We start from the raw sequence: 19,333 nt of genomic DNA, 5'->3' as shown, positions 1-19,333 counted from the left end.
TTGAGGTACTAGCTCGGGCAATTCGACAACATAAGGAGGTCAAAGGGATACAAATTGGAAAGGAGGAAGTCAAACTATCATTATTTGCAGACGACATGTTCGTCTACCTAAGTGACCCAAAGAACTCCACTAGAGAGCTCCTACAGCTGATAAACAACTTCAGCAAAGTGGCAGGTTATAAAATCAACTCAAGCAAATCAGTGGCCTTCCTATACTCAAAGGATAAGCAGGCTGAGAAAGAAATTAGGGAAATGACCCCCTTCACAATAGCCACAAACAGTATAAAGTATCTTGGGGTGACTCTTACCAAACATGCGAAAGATCTGTATGACAAGAACTTCAAGACTCTGAAGAAGGAAATGGAAGAAGACCTCAAAAAATGGGAAAACCTCCCATGCTCATGGATCGGTAGAATCAATATAGTTAAAATGGCCATTTTGCCTAAAGCACTATACAGATTCAATGCAATACCCATCAAAATCCCAACTCAATTCTTCACAGAGTTAGAAAGAGCAATTATCAAATTCATCTGGAACAACAAAAAACCCAGGATAGCTAAAACTATTCTCAGCAACAAAAGAAAATCTGGGGGAATCAGTATCCCTGACCTCAAGCAATACTACAGAGCAATAGTGTTAAAAACTGCATGGTATTGGTACAGTGACAGGCAGGAGGATCAATGGAACAGGATTGAAGATCCAGAAATGAACCCACACACCTATGGCCACTTGATCCTCGACAAAGAGGCTGAAAACATCCAATGGAAAAAAGATAGCCTTTTCAACAAATGGTGCTGATTCAACTGGAGGTCAGCATGCAGAAGAATGCGAATTGATCCATCCTTGTCTCCTTGTACTAAGCTCAAATCCAAATGGATCAAGGACCTCCACATAAAGCCAGACACTCTGAAGCTAATAGAAAAGAAACTGGGGATGACCCTTGAGGACATCGGTACAGGGAGAAAGTTTCTGAACAGAACACCAATAGCGTATGCTCTAAGAGCAAGAATTGACAAATGGGACCCCATGGTTTCTTTCTTAACCAAAAAAGAAAAAAGATGTTTTAGCAGTGCCAACATTGACTTTCTAGAAATGGATTAAAATGGAATAATGAAAAAAAGAAGTCATAACAATCAGTAGGCATTGGAATTATAGCCCTGAATAAAAAAGAAAGTTATAGATCTAGTGATTATTCTTTTTTTTTTAGTTTAAGTAATAAAAATTTCATTGAGAATTCCTGGCATAGTGGTTATTTTCCCCCATTCTGGGGGAAGGACAACCACTGTAGGAACTCACTGAGAATCACACTGTCCCATCCATGTTTCCCAGCCAACCCAACTCTGAGAGGGATGATCTTCAGTGATCCTTAATCCAGGAGGCAGATACAGAAATATCTGTCACATGATGCTTAAGGGTCAGGGTGAGGCATGCCTGACCCCCAAACTGGTTCCTCCAACTTCTCCAGGGGTAGCATTCTTGATGTCCATACTCATTTTTTACCCTTAATGAGGCTGTCACTTCCTCTAGTAAAACTTTTACCCTGTAGATTCAACACAAGGCTGTCAGCTGTGAGATAGAATTTGTTCTGTGATGTGGTTTAAAGATGTCTGGGCAGCCCAGATCTTTTGGAGCTTGATATAGCCAGGATTCTTGTTCAGTGCTTCTCCAAGCACTTTGGCAGCCTCTGCCTCATTTTCAACATGCACAATCTTCTGTTGCTGTTCCTGCTTAGCTTTCTACCCCCAAAACTGGGCCTGCTGGGCCACTTGTTTGGCTTCCACAGAAGCCATGAACTCTCAGCCAAAGCTCAGCTCTATGATCCTTACATCATCTAGGATGAGGCTGAAGTCCTTGGCACACTCTGTCAGCCCTCTTCTGATCAACAGGGAAACCTGAGCTTGCTGGGTAATCAGCCCTGAGGCATTGAACTTGGCCACCACACTCTTGAGCACCTAGTTGACAATAGATGCCAGCACTTGTTCTTTACAGTTCAGTCAGAGACGCTGGTACATTGTGGGGAGCTCCTGGGCATTGGCTTGAGACAGCACCTGCAGGGAGATGTTCATATGCAGGTCTTTGGAGGCTGTGGAGGAGATTTTTCAAGATCTGGCTTGAATATCATAGATGATGGGGTACTGGAACCAGGGAATCCTGAAGTGAAGGCCTTCGGCCAGGATGGTGTCCTTTTGAATGCCACCAATATGACTAAAGAAAATGGTTCTATGACCACCTTCCACAGTGAACAGGGATTCACAGATGCTGTAAGCCACAGCCCTGGCCCCTAGCAGCAGTTTCAGAGCCCTGCCCATTCCTAAAAGCCTGGTGGGCAGGAGCCCTGCTAAGTCCCTCAAGTTCTGGGCCATGTCTAATCTTCTTAATGTCCTTGCCTCACACACAAGGATTGGTGGCCTTAGAGCTCACACGAGAGAGGGCACTGAAGTGTGCTCTACAGATTTTTCATAATATGGAAAACATGGAGTGCCTTTCACTTATGTGGAACAATTCAGCTATCAGCCAATTCCCTGGTGTATGTCTTTCAATAGTGGGAAGTAAACCAAATTAAAATGGGGACATCAAGGGGCTACTCCTTGCATAGTAGCTGCAGCTGCTGATTTACTGGTGAGATAATTTTTTTTTATGTTCCAAGCCAAATGCCTTAATATTATACACTGTGGAGTTTTGTTCCTTCCAAGATGGTACCTATTAAGAGAAAGCAGACATATTCTCATAGGTCTAAATGTGTGCCCAAGGATTTATGATTCACAATATACAAAGTAACTCTATATCAAGGCATCTTTAGAAAACATGTTCCATTCTAGGTTGGAGAGTTTCACAAATGTTTCCATTGCCTTATGTAGTTTCCCAAATTATGGTATACTTTGGGGCTAGTGTCTCTGTCAGTACTAAAATTCAAATCAGGTATAATACTATACTCACTTAAGACTGTCCTGCTTTTATGGTGTGGATAAAATTTGTCAGATTTGTTATTCATTGACTACTTGAACTGGCATGTCTGTAATTGCCATCAAACACTGGTCAACTAATTGTGCCAAGATGAAGACACTCAATCATATTTCTGATACAGGGACATCTTTTCTAATATGGTTGAGGACAGAAACTCTTAGAGCCTTGGAAATAGAATTAGCTTCTTTAGCCTTTTTTATTTACTATGTCATAAAGCTGTAGGGACAAGATACAATGCAAAACCAGGGACTATGTTCACAGTAACTAATAGAAATAGCATTTCTGATGATGGTATTTATCTATGATTGCCAAATTCCATATAGTTCAAACCTTGGGAACATTGCCTGGGATTGTCCATCATAGATTCTCAGAAAAGGGCTTCTACTCTTTATTAAGCAGTCACTGTGTCAAGTTTTGCATCCATCCATCTTCCTGGATAACTCCCGGTCTTGGCCTGGACACTGACCTTCATCTTCCTAGTCTTGTGAATGTTCACAATGTATGACCAACCATATCTTATTAACATCTCTCTAGGTGAATATTCTTCTTTATTGCAAAATTTCTGAGATCAGATATATGACATAACAGGAATATTATACAACCTCTGCAATAGAGAAAATTTATATAAAATATTCCAGATACATGAAATATTTCTTGATTCAAATTCAAATATTGTCAACAAAAGCAATTTATAAGTACTGTTTCAAAAATGGATCATGGATGTTTAAAGTGCCATTGAAATGTAGTAATAGTGACTTATATGTCCAGTCTTCATAGTTAACTTTTCTACATCTACTTCTGTATGTTTACCACTTAAATCTAACACTTTAGGTTTGAGGCAATAAATATTCATGATCTGACCAAGTTATTTATTTTAAAATGTAGATATTTTGGAATGTTTTGATTTTAATGGGATGAAAAAAATAAAAGGCATTTTAACATGAAATTCACATTTAGTTTTTTAATATGAGCTTTTGATTGCTCCAAATTCCTGGTGGGTATAAGAATAATATTTTCCTCTAAAACATTCATGGTTGTAATTAATTTTTAAGTTACTAGAATATATTTCAATTTATCTTGGCATAAGTGGAAATATAGTAACTGTAATTAATTGGTTAGGATATTTCATAGGAAAGCTTTCATCTTTTGATGCATGGTTCTTTGCAGAGGAATTTCTGAATTATAACATTGGTCAATATGCTGTTTTGATTCAATGAGCTGCTAATAATTATTAAATAGGATTTCATGTATGAGCTAAGAAAATTTGTTTTGCTTTTCTAACTGTTTGTCTTATATCTGAGAGTGGTACACTGATTTTGTTTCTTTCTCAGTATTAACAATCTATCCCATGGGGAAAGGTTGCTGTTATTCAGTAGGCTTTTTGTTTTTGTTTTTGTTTGTTTTGTTTGCTCTTTAATCACTGATTAATGAACCAGCAGTAAACTGTGCATTAGACATATATTGAGCCTAGATAGGTGAAAGGAATCAACATGCAGGTAACATTATCAATGATGGCTCATGATTTAAATGTTAGGAGACACTCATAAAGACTATCTTTCCAAATGCTACATATGCTTAGAGTCTTAGTTTCAGTGCATGAATACTTAATGGATGGTGGTTAAGAATCTAAGAGCCTCATTGTGCCCAGAATCATTGAATCTTTAGGTCTTCTTATGGATATCCCTAGTTTTCAGAAGCTGCTAAGAATGCTAATGAGGAAAGAGGGGTGTTTTACAAATGGTGCAAAGAAATTGGATATCAGCATGTAGAAGAATTAAATGCTTATCTGCCTTACTGCTCAATAATCACTACAAGAGGTTAGAGATTTTTGCTTTATATCCGAATTCCAAACTGTTAGAGGAAATGATTAGAAAAAAATCTCGGAGATATGAGGATAAGTAAAGATAATATGTACAAAATGTTGGTTGATCAATAAATAATGCCTACATTTGACAAGTGAAACTTTATGAAATACCTGTGCAACAATGCCATATGAAGACACAGCATACAGTGTGGGAGAAAATTTTTCTGACTGTGTTAGGAATATCTGAGAACTAAAAGACATATAAACATAACCAGCAATAAAAGAAACAAGCGAAGAAAAAACTGGGTAAAAAATGGAAATTAGAATTCTCAATGGAGAAATACAAAATATATATGTATTCAATGTATACTTTAAGTTTGTGACCTAATTTGGTATTTGGAAAATGCAAACTAAAACGATTTTGGCATCTCACTTTCCATCTAACCATTATGGTACTCATTAAGAAAACAAAAGACAACATATTCTGGGAAGGTAGGGAGAGAATGTTTTATTGCACACTCCTGATAAGTGTGTGAACTGGAATAGCAATTATGAAGATGCCTGTGGAAACTAGAATATGACTCGGATAATAATTAAAGGATTAATCAGAACATGGAACGATCTGTGCTTTTGGATCATTTAAATTAACATATAAAATAATTTCTCTCCTACGAAAAGCAAATTACAGATTCTAATAAAACATTGCCATCAAAATTCCAAGACAGTTTCTTACAAAACTTGAAAGGCCAATTTTCTTCTTCATGTGGAAACACAAAGTTTCCATGACAGTTTAAAGAATTCTGAAAAATAAGAGCTACTCACTATCTATGATTTCAAGTTATATACTACATAGCTGTGTTAAAAAAACCTCTATAATCCTGGTATAAAAATGAGAGTTTAATCAGAATAATCCAATAAAGCGCCAGACGTAAATTCATGCATCTATGAACCCATGGTTTTTATTAAGAACCAAGAAATTTATGCTAGAAAAAGTAGCATCTTAAACAAATGATGTCACTGATAGAGGATGTTTGCATGGAGAAGGATACAAATAGATGCATATTTATTGCCATGCACAAGACTGAAGCCAATGTGGATCAAAGATATCAACATAAAACAAGATACACTGAACCTGATCAAATACACTGTGGAGGATAGTCTTAAAATAATTGGCATGGACAAAAAGAAGCTAATTCACTCAGGAAGAGGAGAAGACAGGAATTCATCAAACTCAGGGCTGAAATCAATCAAGCAGAACCCAAGAGAACCATACAAAGAATCAACAAAACCAGGAGCTGGTTCTTTGAGAAAATCAACAAGATAGATAAACCCTTAGCCAGACTAACCAAAGGGCACAGAGAAAGTATCCAAATTAACAAAATTAGAAAAGAAAGGGGAGATATTACAACAGAAACTGCGGAAATTCAAAAAATCATCAGATCCTACCACAAAGGCCTGTACTCAACACAACTGCAGAATTTGGAGGAAATGGACAATTTCTTAGACAGATAACAAATATCAAAATTAAACCAGGATCAAATAGATCATCTAAACACACCCATAGCCCCTAAAGAAATAGAAGTGGTCATAGATAGCCTTCCGACCAAAAAAAGCACAGGACCAAATGGTTTCAGCGCAGAATTCTATCAAACCTTCAAAGAAAACTTAACACCAATACTCTTCAAACTATTCCACCAAATAGAAACAGAAGGAACACTACCCAACTCCTTCGAAGCCACTATTACGCTGATACCAAAACCACACAAAGATCCAACTAAGAAAGAGAATTTCAGGCCAATTTCCCTTATGAATATCGATGCAAAAATACTCAGTAAAATTCTTGCCCACGGAATCTAAGAACACATCAAAACGATCATCCAACATGATCAAGTAGGCTTCATCCCAGGGATGCAGGGATGGTTCAATATAAGGAAATCCATCAATGCAAGCCACTACATAAACAAACTCAAAGAAAAAACCACATGATCATTTCATTAGATGCTGAAAAAGCATTTGACAAAATTTAGCATACTTTCATGCTAAAAGTCTTGGAAAGGACAGGAATTCAAGGCCCATATCTAAACATAGTAAAAGCAATATACAGCAAACCAGTAGCCAACATCAATATAAATGGAGAGAAAATTGAAACAATCCCACTAAAATCAGGGACTAGACATGGCTACCCCCTCTCTCCATATCTTTTCAATAAAGTTCTTGAAGTCGTAGTTAGAGCAAGTAGACAACATAAGGAGGTCAAAGGGATACAAATTCGAAAGGAGGAAGTCAAACTATCACTATTTGCAGATGATATGATAGTATACTTAAGTGACCCACAAAAGTCTACTAGAGAACTCCTACAGCTGAGAAACAACTTCAGCAAAGTGGCTGGCTACAAAATCAACTCAAGCAAATCAGTAGCCTTTATATACTGAAAGAATAAGCAGACTGAGAAAGAAATTAGGGAATTGACACCCTTCACAATAGCCACAAACAGCATAAAGTATCTTGGTGCTACTCTAACCAAACAAGTGAAAGACCTATATGACAAGAACTTCAGATCTCTGAAGAAGGAAATCAAAGAAGATCTCAGAAAATGGAAAAATCTTCCATGCTCATGGATGGGCTGGATTAATATAGTTAAAATGGCCATCTTGCCAAAAGCAATCTACAGATTCAATGCAATCCTCATCAAAATCCCAACTCAGTTCTACACAGAGTTAGAAAAAGCAATTCTCAAATTCATCTGGAATAACAAAAAAGCCAGGATAGCTAAAACTATTCTCAACAACAAAAGAAATTCTGGGGGAATCAGTATCCCTGACTTCAAGCAATACTACAGAGCAATAGTGTTAAAAAACTGCATGGTATTGGCACAGTGACAGACAAGTGGACCAATGGAATAAAATTGAAGATACAGAAATGAATTCACACACCTATGGTCACTTGATCTTCGACAAAGGAGCTGAAAACATCTAGTGGAAAAAAGATAGCTTTTTCAACAAATGGTGCTGGTTCAACGGGAGGTCTGCATGCAGAAGAATGCGAATTGATCCATTCTTATCTCCATGTAATAAACTTCACTCCAAGTGGATCAAGGACCTCCATGTAAAACCAGACACACTGAAACTAATAGAAAAGAATCTGGGGAAGACCCTTGAGGACATGGGCACAGGGGAAAACTTCCTGAACAGAACACCAATAGCGTATGCTCTAAGATCAAGAATTGACAAATGGGACCTAGTAAAATTACAAAGTTTCTGTAAGGCAAAGGACATTGTTAAAAGGACAAAACGGCAACCATTAAATTGGGAAAGGATATTCACCAACACCACATCTGATCGAGAGCTAATATTCAATAGATACAAAGAACTCAAGAAGTTAGACCCCAGGGAACCAAATTACCCTCTTAAAAAATGGGGTACAGATCTAAACAAAGAATTTTCACCTGAAGAAATTTGAATAGCCGAGAGGCACCTTAAGAAGTGCTCAACATCATTAGTCATTAGGGAAATGCAAATAAAAACAACCCTGAGGTTTCACCTTACACCAGTCAGAATGGCTAAGGTCAAAAACTCAGGAGACAGCAGGTGTTGGCGAGGATGTGGAGAAACAGGAATCCTCCTCCACTGCTGGTAGGGCTGTAAGATGGTACAACCACTTTGGAAATCAGTCTGGCGGTTCCTCAGAAAACTAGACATAACACTTCCGGAGGACCCTGCTATACCTCTCCTGGCATATACCCAAAGGATTCCCCGGCATGCAGTAAAGACACATGCTCCATTATGTTCATAGCAGCCTTATTTATAATAGCCACAAGCTGGAAAGAACCAAGATGTCCCTCAAAGGAGGAATGGATAGAGAAAATATGGTATATTTACACAATGGAATACTACTCAGCAATTAGAAACAATGAATTCACAAAATTTTTAGGCAAATGCTTTGATCTGGAAAATATCATCCTAAGTGAAGTAACCCAATCACAAAAGAGTACACATGGAATGCAATCTCTGATAAGTGGATATTAATTAGCCCAGAAGCTTTGAATACCCAAGGCACAAATCGCATAACAAATGACTCCCATGAAGGAGTATGGAGAGGGTCCTGATCTTGGAAAGGATTGATCTAGCATTGGAGAGGAAAATAAGGACAGAGAAAAAGGAGGGAGATGAATGGAGAATGGATGGAGAGAAGAAGGTTTATGGGACATATGGGGAAGTAGGATCTGGGAAAAGGGAAATCATTTGGAATGTAAACAAAGAATAAAGAAAATAAAAATATTAAAAAAAAGAAAAATTAATCAAAAAGGGAAGTTATAATGACTCTTCTCTTTCCTTTAATGTGACCAGTTATTCTAACTCAGTCATGGACTTGTGAGGGAAATCCCACTGAGGATTTGTATACTAGGCAGATTAGAGGCCTTACACAAGAACAATTAGCCAAACATTCTTGTTTTTTACATCATCAAAATAGTAATAGCTTGATACATCATTTAGTATTTCTAGAGAATATTAATGTCAAATTGTAAAGAATTGTCCTCAATGTCCTCAATTTCTTCCTTTACCGTATAATGGTGTTAATCCTTGAGGACTTGTACCTCATAAGTTATGGCAAATGGATTGTACTGGCAGGTTTTTTTGTGTCAACTTGTCACAATGTCTTTTAGATCTCAGATACTGCCAACATGTTCAACAAAATTTTCTCCCACTCTGCATGCTGTGTCTTCATTCAGTTATTGTCATGAATTGTTGCACAGGTATTTCACTTTTGTTTCTTGAAGTTCCATTTGTCAAATGTTGGCATTATTTATTGATCAACCAATATTTTTTTTTATATTCTCTTTGCTTATCCTCATATCTCAGAGACATTTTTTTCTAATAATTTCCTCTAACAGTTTGGAGTTTTGGGTATAACGTTAAGATCTCTAACCTCTTGTAGTGATTATTGAGCAGTAGGGCATATAATCATTTAACTCTTCTACATGCACATATCCAGTTTCCTTGCCCCATTTGTAAAACACACCTGTTTCCCCTATTAACATTTTTAGCAGCTTCTGAAAACTAGGGATATCCACAAGAAGACCTATAGAGTCAATGATTCTGGGCCTGTAACCGCCAGCGGCTACATGTGAACCGGGTTACCTGTTGAGAGAATTTTGGGGTCATAGGGAAGAGAAGCGAAAAGAACGTGCGGCCAAGTCAATGTTCACTGATCAAAGCCGTAAACTTTAATGGCGCCGGACCTTTTAACAGTTTGGGAAAACCCTCCCCCCAGACTCCAGGCTGAGTTCCGGTGGAAGTTGTCTAGCTTCTCTTGGAGGTCTTCGTCTTGACTGCTCCGGCAGCTGGGTGGGTCACCTGTTTAATTCAGGAATCCCTACACCTGGAGGAACAATGAACTTAACCTTTACTAAGTGCGCTCCACCCTAGGTGGAGCAGGATCCTGGCTAACTGGGAGAAGTTAACCTTGACCAAAGTCAAACTCTGACCAAGTGCAAGACTGCCCCAATATGGCTCTGTACATGGGCCCAATGAGGGCACATAGATACTTAACCACCCTCCAATGAGCATTCATGCACTGAAACTAAGACTCTAAGCATGTGTTGCAATTGGAAAGTTGGTCTTTATGAGTGGCTCCTAACAATTAAATCACGAGCCATCATTGACTCAGTTGCCTGCATTGTGATTCCTTACCCCTACCTGGGCTACATATTCTGTACTCAGGGGAGAAGGATTTGCCTAGTTACCCTATTACTTGATGTGCCGGGGCATGTTGGTAACTATGAGGGAAGGGGAAGCGTCTTCCACTTCTCAAAAGAGCTGAAGGAGGATGCAAAGGATTCACAGTAGGTATTTAAGAGAGACTTGGAGGGCAGGATGCTTGGTGGCAGTCATCAGTGTGAAAATAAAATAAAATAAAATAACTAATTAATAAAAACAAATCTGTTAAAAATGAAAACCCAGATATGAGTGGCTATGGCCTAGATAAATAAATTAAACCAGTGTCTGCTCTTTCTGAGGACATGGATTCAGCACCCAGTACACATATGACAGCTAATCCCAGTTTCTGAGGATCCAATGTTTTGTTTTGGTCCCTGTGAGCACTTATCTGAATGATACATTGATATATAACCAGGCAAAGCAAATACTCATAAATTAAATAAAATCTCAAAAATTAAGTCAATAATATAGTTTCATGAAATCCATGTCTAGCTCTTCTATTCTGTCTCGTTGACCAGCATATTGGTTTCATGCCAGATAGATGATAAATAGACAAATAAGCCAATAATTAGATAGATAGATAGATAGATAGATAGATAGATATTCAGACAGAAAGAAAAACAGACAGAGAGCCAAGCAGAGAAGCAGACAATTCAGTCCTTCCCTAATTCCATTCTTGTCAGGTTCACTACATTATTCACTTGTGAGTCAGTCTTTCCCTGGGAGAGTCATGTGTCCATGCACAGCCTGCTTATAAATGCTGATGTACACCACCACTGCCAAGAACTCCTCAGCTTTGGTAAGTGAACACCAGATTCCCCAGGCTGGTGCCTACCTTCTGCCATTTGTTTGTTTTGTTTTATTTTATTTTATTTTATTTTATTTTATTTTATTTTATTTTATTTTATTTTATTTTATTTTATTTTATTTTATTTTATTTTATTTTATTTTTATCTGTACCTAACATTCTTCCTCCTGGAAACCCTTTCAATTGATAATGACTGGTTTGTAGATTTATTTAACATTTCTTATATTTTTGTGCTACAAAGTAGTTTACCTTTTGACATATTCTAGAGGGGCAAAGTGTCCTTTTTTTTTTTTATATGTGACAAACAACCTTAATTAACAACTTTTTAAATAATGTCTTTGTTTTTAATTTGATGTTATTCACATCCTTTAGACTCTTTCTTCTCAAAAGACAGGTCCAGGAATAGTGGATGTTCTTTTTTTTTTTCTCCCTTCAGCTTTTATATTTCCAGTCTCCAAACAGTGAACTAGGGATCGAGGTTTTTCCCCAATGGAACGCAAAGTAATGGAAATCATCAAAATATTCTACAATTATACTCCACGTGTGGGACTACAAGACTAAGTGTTTAAAAAAGATCTTAAAGAGCTGGTGGAAAAGAAAATATCAAATTTCCTTTCGGTAAGGTTCCTTCCTGAAAGTGGATAATATGGTCTGCAATAGCTAAAGAGACAGTTTAATCTCCTTCAGTTCAGGGTCAAGCAACACTCAGTCACTATTCTGCTCATACTTAGATAATGATCCTTAGGAAACTGTGTGTGGACTATATTGTGAGACACCTTATTCTAGATAGAGGTAGGTAGTCTCCTGCTAAGGACAGTGATACACAAAATAAAAACACTGTAAATCCAATGTTTTAAATGCCTGGAGGATTGACTGTATGGTGACTGTATGGGTTTTGTTTTGTTTTTTGTTTGTTTGTTTGTTTCTGTTTGGGATGAAACATAACAGAGTGGGTATGGTAAAAGAGAATGACCTAGTATCAAGTGGGAAAATTTGAGCTTATGCCAGGTCACTGTTTAAGGACAAACTCCCAGGTGGTTCATGACTGTGAGTTAGAAGGACACTAAGAAACATCTGTGGACATAGAGAAGACATAGATTGTGTTCTTTTCATGGACATTTTGGATAGAAAATGCAAGAAATAAGCACATTAAACAAAGTTAATGTGCTCTTTTCAATCTTGCAGAAATAGAGGCACACATGGAGACAGGTGACACACAGTTTCCAGATACTGAGTTTTAATACCTATGAAGGTTTAATATAACCTTCCTTATATTCCCTTCAAATGTAAATTTGCTCTTGTACAAAATTAGAGATGTGGACAGCTAGCCTTTTCATTCCTTTTAATGTTACTTATTTTATTTCATTATTTTATATTTTCTTCTATGAGATTTTTGGAATGAAATATATGTTTCTGCAGTGTGTGTGTATTTGTTCTAGTAATAGCTGTGGAGTCAAGTATAGGTAATAAGCCTCATTCATAGGAATTCTAATGTTTGTGAGCCAATATAAGTAGTAAGCCTATGTCCTGTGAAAAAGCACCAAGTGGTTTTACTAGCAGAACCATATTTCCAGCATCAGTGGAAAGGTCGTCATAAATGAAGAACTTAGAATATCAGAATTCTGGATATGGAGGGTACATAGTAGGATCCGAAATTTCCATAGCAGAGTTGTTCGTTGCTTGAGTCCTCGGTGAATTCTACTCCCTGATCTGAAAACTAGATCATTGGTCACTTAGGTTCTAGAAGGGGCTCATCTAAGTTGCCCTAGACAGAGTGTGTAAGATCTGCAGCTAATCAGGAATTCAGACTTACTAAGATACATTATTAAATTTGAGTCCCCTCACATTCATCTCCTGAACATAGATTACCATATACTTTATAACCTAGAATGCTTTACATCTTATAGAGTCCATACAAGATTGTTCTCCTCGGTGTTTCCCAGTAAAATGCCTGAGTGAGATAAACTAAACAAATTACCTTCAGGGAAGAAAATAGAGATCACAGACTGTACCACAGGAGGGTTTGATTTATATCCTTGTCTCCTTTCCTTTCCTGAGCTTTTAGACTCTGTATCTTTAAAAAAAACTTTTGTAAGGCCAGTTGTCTTCTTATTTTCATCAAGAACAAGTATGTCATTTATGTAGGATAACATTTTACAAAGATGAATGTGGGGAATTTCTAGACATAATAACTGTTTAATGTTATTATGTAAAGCAGAGCCTCTAAAAAGAAAAGCTCTGAATTTGGCAGACATAAAGGATCAAAATGGAAAGTAATAGTATGTGCTTAGTTTAGTTCATCACTTCTCAGGTCTTCCCTTTTATACTTAAGTAAGATTCCTTGGTCAGTTTTCCCTATTTATTTGCTTTCTGGTCATTCAGTATGTGCCATGATCCTTTACACTGGACACAGTCAATACTAACAGCCACCTCTCTTCCAGATGATGAAAAAAGATCCTGCAACAAATATTTTGAACCAATCAAAGGAGGAGACCAGCCTTGAAGAGTTATGGGATATGATAATGAAAATAGGCCTTGAGTACTATGAAAAGATGGAGAGCAATGCTATCTAGAATTACCAGCTTCATAATCATTTACCTGGCCTTAAAAGGGGTTAAAATAGGCATGGATAGAGCCACTAAGCAGGGGTTCAAGGTATCTTGCATCTAACTAATTTTTCATACATAATTGTTATGTCACAGACATTAATATAAAGGTTGTGGACCTGGGCATCAGGGGAATAAAGACATTATGCACACTAATGCTCTCAGTGCTGCTGATGTTGATTTCTTTGTCCTTCCCATAAAACTGTCTACAAGTTGCTCCACAATCTTCTACAGTTGTTTTAAGTTCTTCATTCATTTACAAATAAATGACCAACATTAAAATATTAGGACTGTTTTGAACCACTTTTGTTCATCTCTATAAGAATAGCATACTGTTGAAATCAGTCCAACTTCCCAAGTCCACTTATCATTACGGCACTTATCACAGCAGAAATTCAAAACGGATAGTTTCCTCTTCTCAACATAGCTGTCATGTTACAGCCGGTTACGATCTATTCTATACATAACAATTTATCTCTCTAATACTTGAAATTGTATAGAACGAACAGTCTTGGTGCTAGGAATTCATGTCAGAAGAATGCTGGAATTCAAGTAGTGTGAACAGAGAGAAGTGAGATTACCACCAAGAAACCTATTTCTGAATCCATGTTACCTTGCTTTTGGTCAATTGCATGATTCTTTAGTCTTTAGATTGTGGCATGCTCATCTGCAAGGTAAAGGATGTAATTCTTCCCCTTCACTCTGCATGGTGGATGTGGTACATCTATTTTGAGAAAATACATGAAAAACTTTGTAAGCTATTGTGCTGACAGACTCACAGAGGAGGTTGCAGTTGTTCCTTTGGTCACAAGCTGCTAAATCTATGAAGGAAGCACCACAGAATCCCAAGAGTGCTCCGTAAATAAATCGTGTGTTTCTGTTCCCTATAAAATATCACCCAGGAGAGAAGTGTAAAAGACACTTATATGTATACAGACTCTAGTGCATTTTCTTAAGAAGTCCAGAAGCTCTGTGAAAACAAAGATATCCCCATTCCCTACTGTGGGTTTCCTTGGTAAAGTGGTAGCTGTGTATTTTTCTAGAGATTTCTCCTCTCTCATTATTTTCAAAGATTTCCTTTCATTTTTTCTCTCCTTATTCAATGATCATGCCAAATATTAAAGACACAAAATGGTTCATGAAAATCACTGCAGATAATTTTCTTGGTTCCACCCTCTCATACATTCCTATTCCAGAAATACTTAAGAACAAAAATCCCTATCACGTCCACAAAACACCCACCATTATGACTTCTGAGAATGAGCAGTGTGGTACAGCAAGCAGTTCACAATACTTTGTAAGCAAACCTCTGGCTTGGGTTTCATTTCAGGAAAGGTGTTGGATAGTTTTGAACAAGAATTTTCATGGTGTTCTGGGAGAATATCTAACAAGTATGATCAGTGTCACAGTAATAAGTACTCACTACAATGGTTACACACCCTTGGTTTCTCATCTTCTCACATATTTTCTAGCAAACAAAATAGGAATGTCATAATCATAATAGTTTCTACTAACCACTCACAATGACACTAAAAAATTCTTACTCCTGGTTCTAATTCCATCTATTCCATCATGAAGAATCACTATAGTCCCACACTCTTCTGAGCTATACTGATCCAAGCTATACTAAATATCCAGAGTTACCTGCTTACCTAATAGGTATTTGAGCAAAGTACAGAGCTACATACCACGGTGGGATTCATTCACTTGAGCAAAATTCCAATACATATTATTAGATCACACTGACAAAATAGAAAGGTTTTGAAACAAAAATGTGAACTCATTGTATCTCAAAAAACAAAACTGGTTCCTCGGTCATGATCCACATTCTAAGACAAAGTTTGTGATTCTGACCAGGCCCCTTGACTCTTGATATTGAGTTTAAATCTACAAATCTTCACTACTTCACAGACATTTTAGAAAAACCTTAGATAGAGACTGCCTCCATGTGAGCAATTGTTCTGTCTTTATGATAAAATCACTAAGGGTTCCATTCTATATATTGTGAGTCTGACCTTTGAACACATATTACCCTGACACTGAGATGCATGTATTCATGATACTAAGAGATATTGCTGAGGACTGGAGCTTATTATTTATGTCTTCTGAATATGTTAGTGAACTGTAAGAAGATCATATTCCTGCCAGTGTTCCCACGGAAAGGGATATATAGAATAATGCCACAACATTGTGAAAGCTATCAATTCAGACGTGATGACATCTCTGTCTCACTGGTTCAAAGTAGAGCCATGCTATATGGCTGAGGGTTGATGTGAGCATTTTACCTCACTTGGGTGTTTGCAGAGAATGTAATGTAACCAGGTGAGCTGGTATGGAATAAAAGCGGTGTCAAAATATGTCCAAGTAAAATTTCAAGCTGTTTCTATCAGGACTAGGATTGAGCTATTCCCTGTTCTTGGCCTTCATTTTGTAGTGCACTTAGCCTTAAAAACTCACACACACACACAAACACACACACACACAAACACATATTTCTTTACTTGGCATGATGGCCATATATGAAGTACCACTTCCTCTTCTCTTATCAGGATATGTCCAGTAAACACTTGGAATGTCTTTTCTGCAAATATGCATTGCCAACACCTCAATGCCAGTCAATAATGTACATTAACCCTCAATACCCATACCTCTTCTCCAAAGTTTATACAGGCCTGTTAAACTTCTCCAAAGTTTATTCATCCCCAATAAAGACATGTTTTTCACTACATGCTTTCTCTGGAGAAAGGTGTTTCTCCTACTCTAATGCCAAACATTATCCTCCCTATTCCACTCACTCTACTAAGGTTCATGTCCTCTGGTCTAGCAATGTTTTCAATGATGTCTGAATATTCAGATGTGTAAAAAGCCATGTGAATCTGCAAAGGAGACAGTTATGATAGGTTCCTGCCTATAAGAATACCAGAGTATCACAATTAGAATCTGGGGTTGGCTCTCTCACACTAGATGGGTCTATAGCTGGGGCAGTTATTGCTTGGGTTTTCCTTCAGTCTCTGTTCACTCTTTATCACTGCACATCTTATTGGAAAGACAAATTTAGAAAGGAAGATTTTATGGGTGGACTCATGATCCCTCTCTCCTCTGGGAGTCCTACCTAGCTTGTAGATGGCCATTTCAGTATCTATATCCTGCTTTGATAAGAATCTATTCACTGCCTCAACTTGTGATTTGCCTTCTCATTCCCATGCCTTACTCACCTCATTCCCTTTCACTTCCCTCCTTTCCTACTGAGATCCATCTCATTTTCAATCTCTGTGGACTATTTAGTTTCTTCTTCTGAGTGAGATTCATTCATTTTACCTTGGAACCAATGTATTGTCCAGTTTCTTTGGGTCTTTAGGTTGTAATATGGTTATCCTACAATTTTCAGCTAGTATCTACTTATAAGTGAGTATGACTTTCTGGCTCTGAGGTATATAACTTCAGATAATATTCTCAAATTCCATCCCTTTGTATGCAACTTTCATTACACCAATTATTTTAACAGCCAAATAATATTCCACTATGAAGATGTACCTCATTTTCTTTATCCATTCTGCTGAAGGACATCTAGTTTTTTTTTTTCTGGTTACTGGCTATTATGAAAAAAGCTACCATGAAAATATTGGAATAATTGCCCATGTGGTATAATAGGGCATCTTTGGGAATATTTGCAGGAGTGTTATTAAAGTGTCTTGAGATAAAACTATTCCTTTATTTTTTTGAGAAACAGTCAAATAGTTTTCCAATGTGGTTGTACAAGTTTGGGCACCCATTAGAAATTGTGGAGTGTATGCTTTGCTCCACATCATAGTCAGTGTGTGCTATTATTTGAAATTTTGACCTTAGCCAACCTTACTAGTTGCTAGATGGAATCTCAGAATCATTTCTATTTCCATTTCCCTGGTGACTAAGGACAATCACCATTCTCAGCTTCTCAAGGATTCCTCTGTTGAAAATTCTCTGTTTAGCTATGTATTCCATTTTAATTGGCTTATTTGAACTGTCTAATTTAGTATGTTCTTTATAAATTTTGGCTATTAGTTCTCAGTTAGATTGATGTTTGGCTAATGTATTTCCCCTGTCAACTCACATTTTCCCCTTTGATAATGTCCTTGTCCTTTGGACATGATTACGGCTAAATTGCTTTAAATTTCACCTCAATTAATTTGATGTTAGCCACTAGAATGCTGTATATTAAAATTCTTGGGTTTAGGTATATTCCTTGTTATTATTAAGACATTTTAACCTGAGGGAGTGTTGAATTTTTCAAAGGATTTTTAACAACTAAGGAGATAATCTGTGATATTTTTCTTTTTGTTTGTTTATATCTTGGATTATATTGATGGATTTTCACATACTGAATCATTCCTGCATCCCAAAGATGAACCTACTTGATCATGGTGGACTATGTTTTGCTATATTTCTGGATTCATTTGTCAAGCATTTTATTGAGTATTTTTGCATCAATATCCATAAAAGATATTGGTCTGAAATTCTCTTTCTTAGTTGAGTCTAGGTGTGCTTTCTCTATCACGGCGATTCTGGCATCATAGAATGAGTATGACAGTGATCCTTCTGTTTCTATTTTCTGGAATAGTGTGAGGAGTATTTTGTTAGCTCTTCTTTGAATGTTGTTAGACTGCTGTTCTAAAACTATCCACCCCTGTGCTTTTTATGGGTTGGGAGACTTTGGGTGACTGCATCTATTTCATAGGGCTGTTCAATAGCTTATCTGATCTTGAGTTAACTTTGGTGCATGGTATCTTTCTAGAACCATCCACTTTGTTAAGCTTTTCTAATTTTGTGGAGAAAGACAGAATGTTCTTTGAATTTCTTTGTCATTTATAATTATATTGCCCTCTTCATTCTTATTTTGTCTCTGTGATTTAGTTTGCTTGACTGAGAGTTTATTTTTCTTGTTCATTTTCTGAAAAGTCAGGTCTTAGATTTGTAGATCCATGGTATTATTTTCACTGTTTCTATTTGATTGATTTGAACACTAATTTTGATTATTTCCTCCCTTCTATTCCTCTTGTGTGTGTTTGTTTCTTTTTTTCTAGAGCTTTTGGGTATACTTTCAATTGCTGGTATGACAACTTTCTGATTCTTTTGTGGAAGCACACAGTGTTATGCACTATTTTATTTTTACCCCATTGGTTTTCCTGAGATGATGATGAAGATGAAGATGATGATGATGATGATGATGATGATGATGATGATGATGATGATCCAAACACACCAATCAAAAAATGGGATATAGAACTAAACAGAGAATTCACAAAAGACGACTCTCAAATGCCTGAGAACCCTTAAAAATGTGCAGAGTCATTAGTAATTGGGAAATGCAAACCAAAACAATCCTGATATTCCATCATATACCAATCAGAATAGCTGAAACCAAGAACTCAGGTGACAGCACATGTTATTGAAGATGT

General features: G+C 37.0%; 1 pseudogene; it reads right to left on the bottom strand.

The window, feature by feature from the left end:
• Positions 1 to 1,488: 1,488 nt before the first annotated feature.
• On the bottom strand, positions 1,489 to 2,362 carry LOC127682286 (prohibitin-2-like; annotated as a pseudogene).
• Positions 2,363 to 19,333: the final 16,971 nt, after the last annotated feature.

This window comes from Apodemus sylvaticus, chromosome 4 (assembly GCF_947179515.1).
Source record: "Apodemus sylvaticus chromosome 4, mApoSyl1.1, whole genome shotgun sequence".
NCBI lineage: Eukaryota > Metazoa > Chordata > Mammalia > Rodentia > Muridae > Apodemus > Apodemus sylvaticus.
Note: the sequence above shows the minus strand (reverse complement) of the source record. Positions and strands in the feature narration are given on the sequence as shown.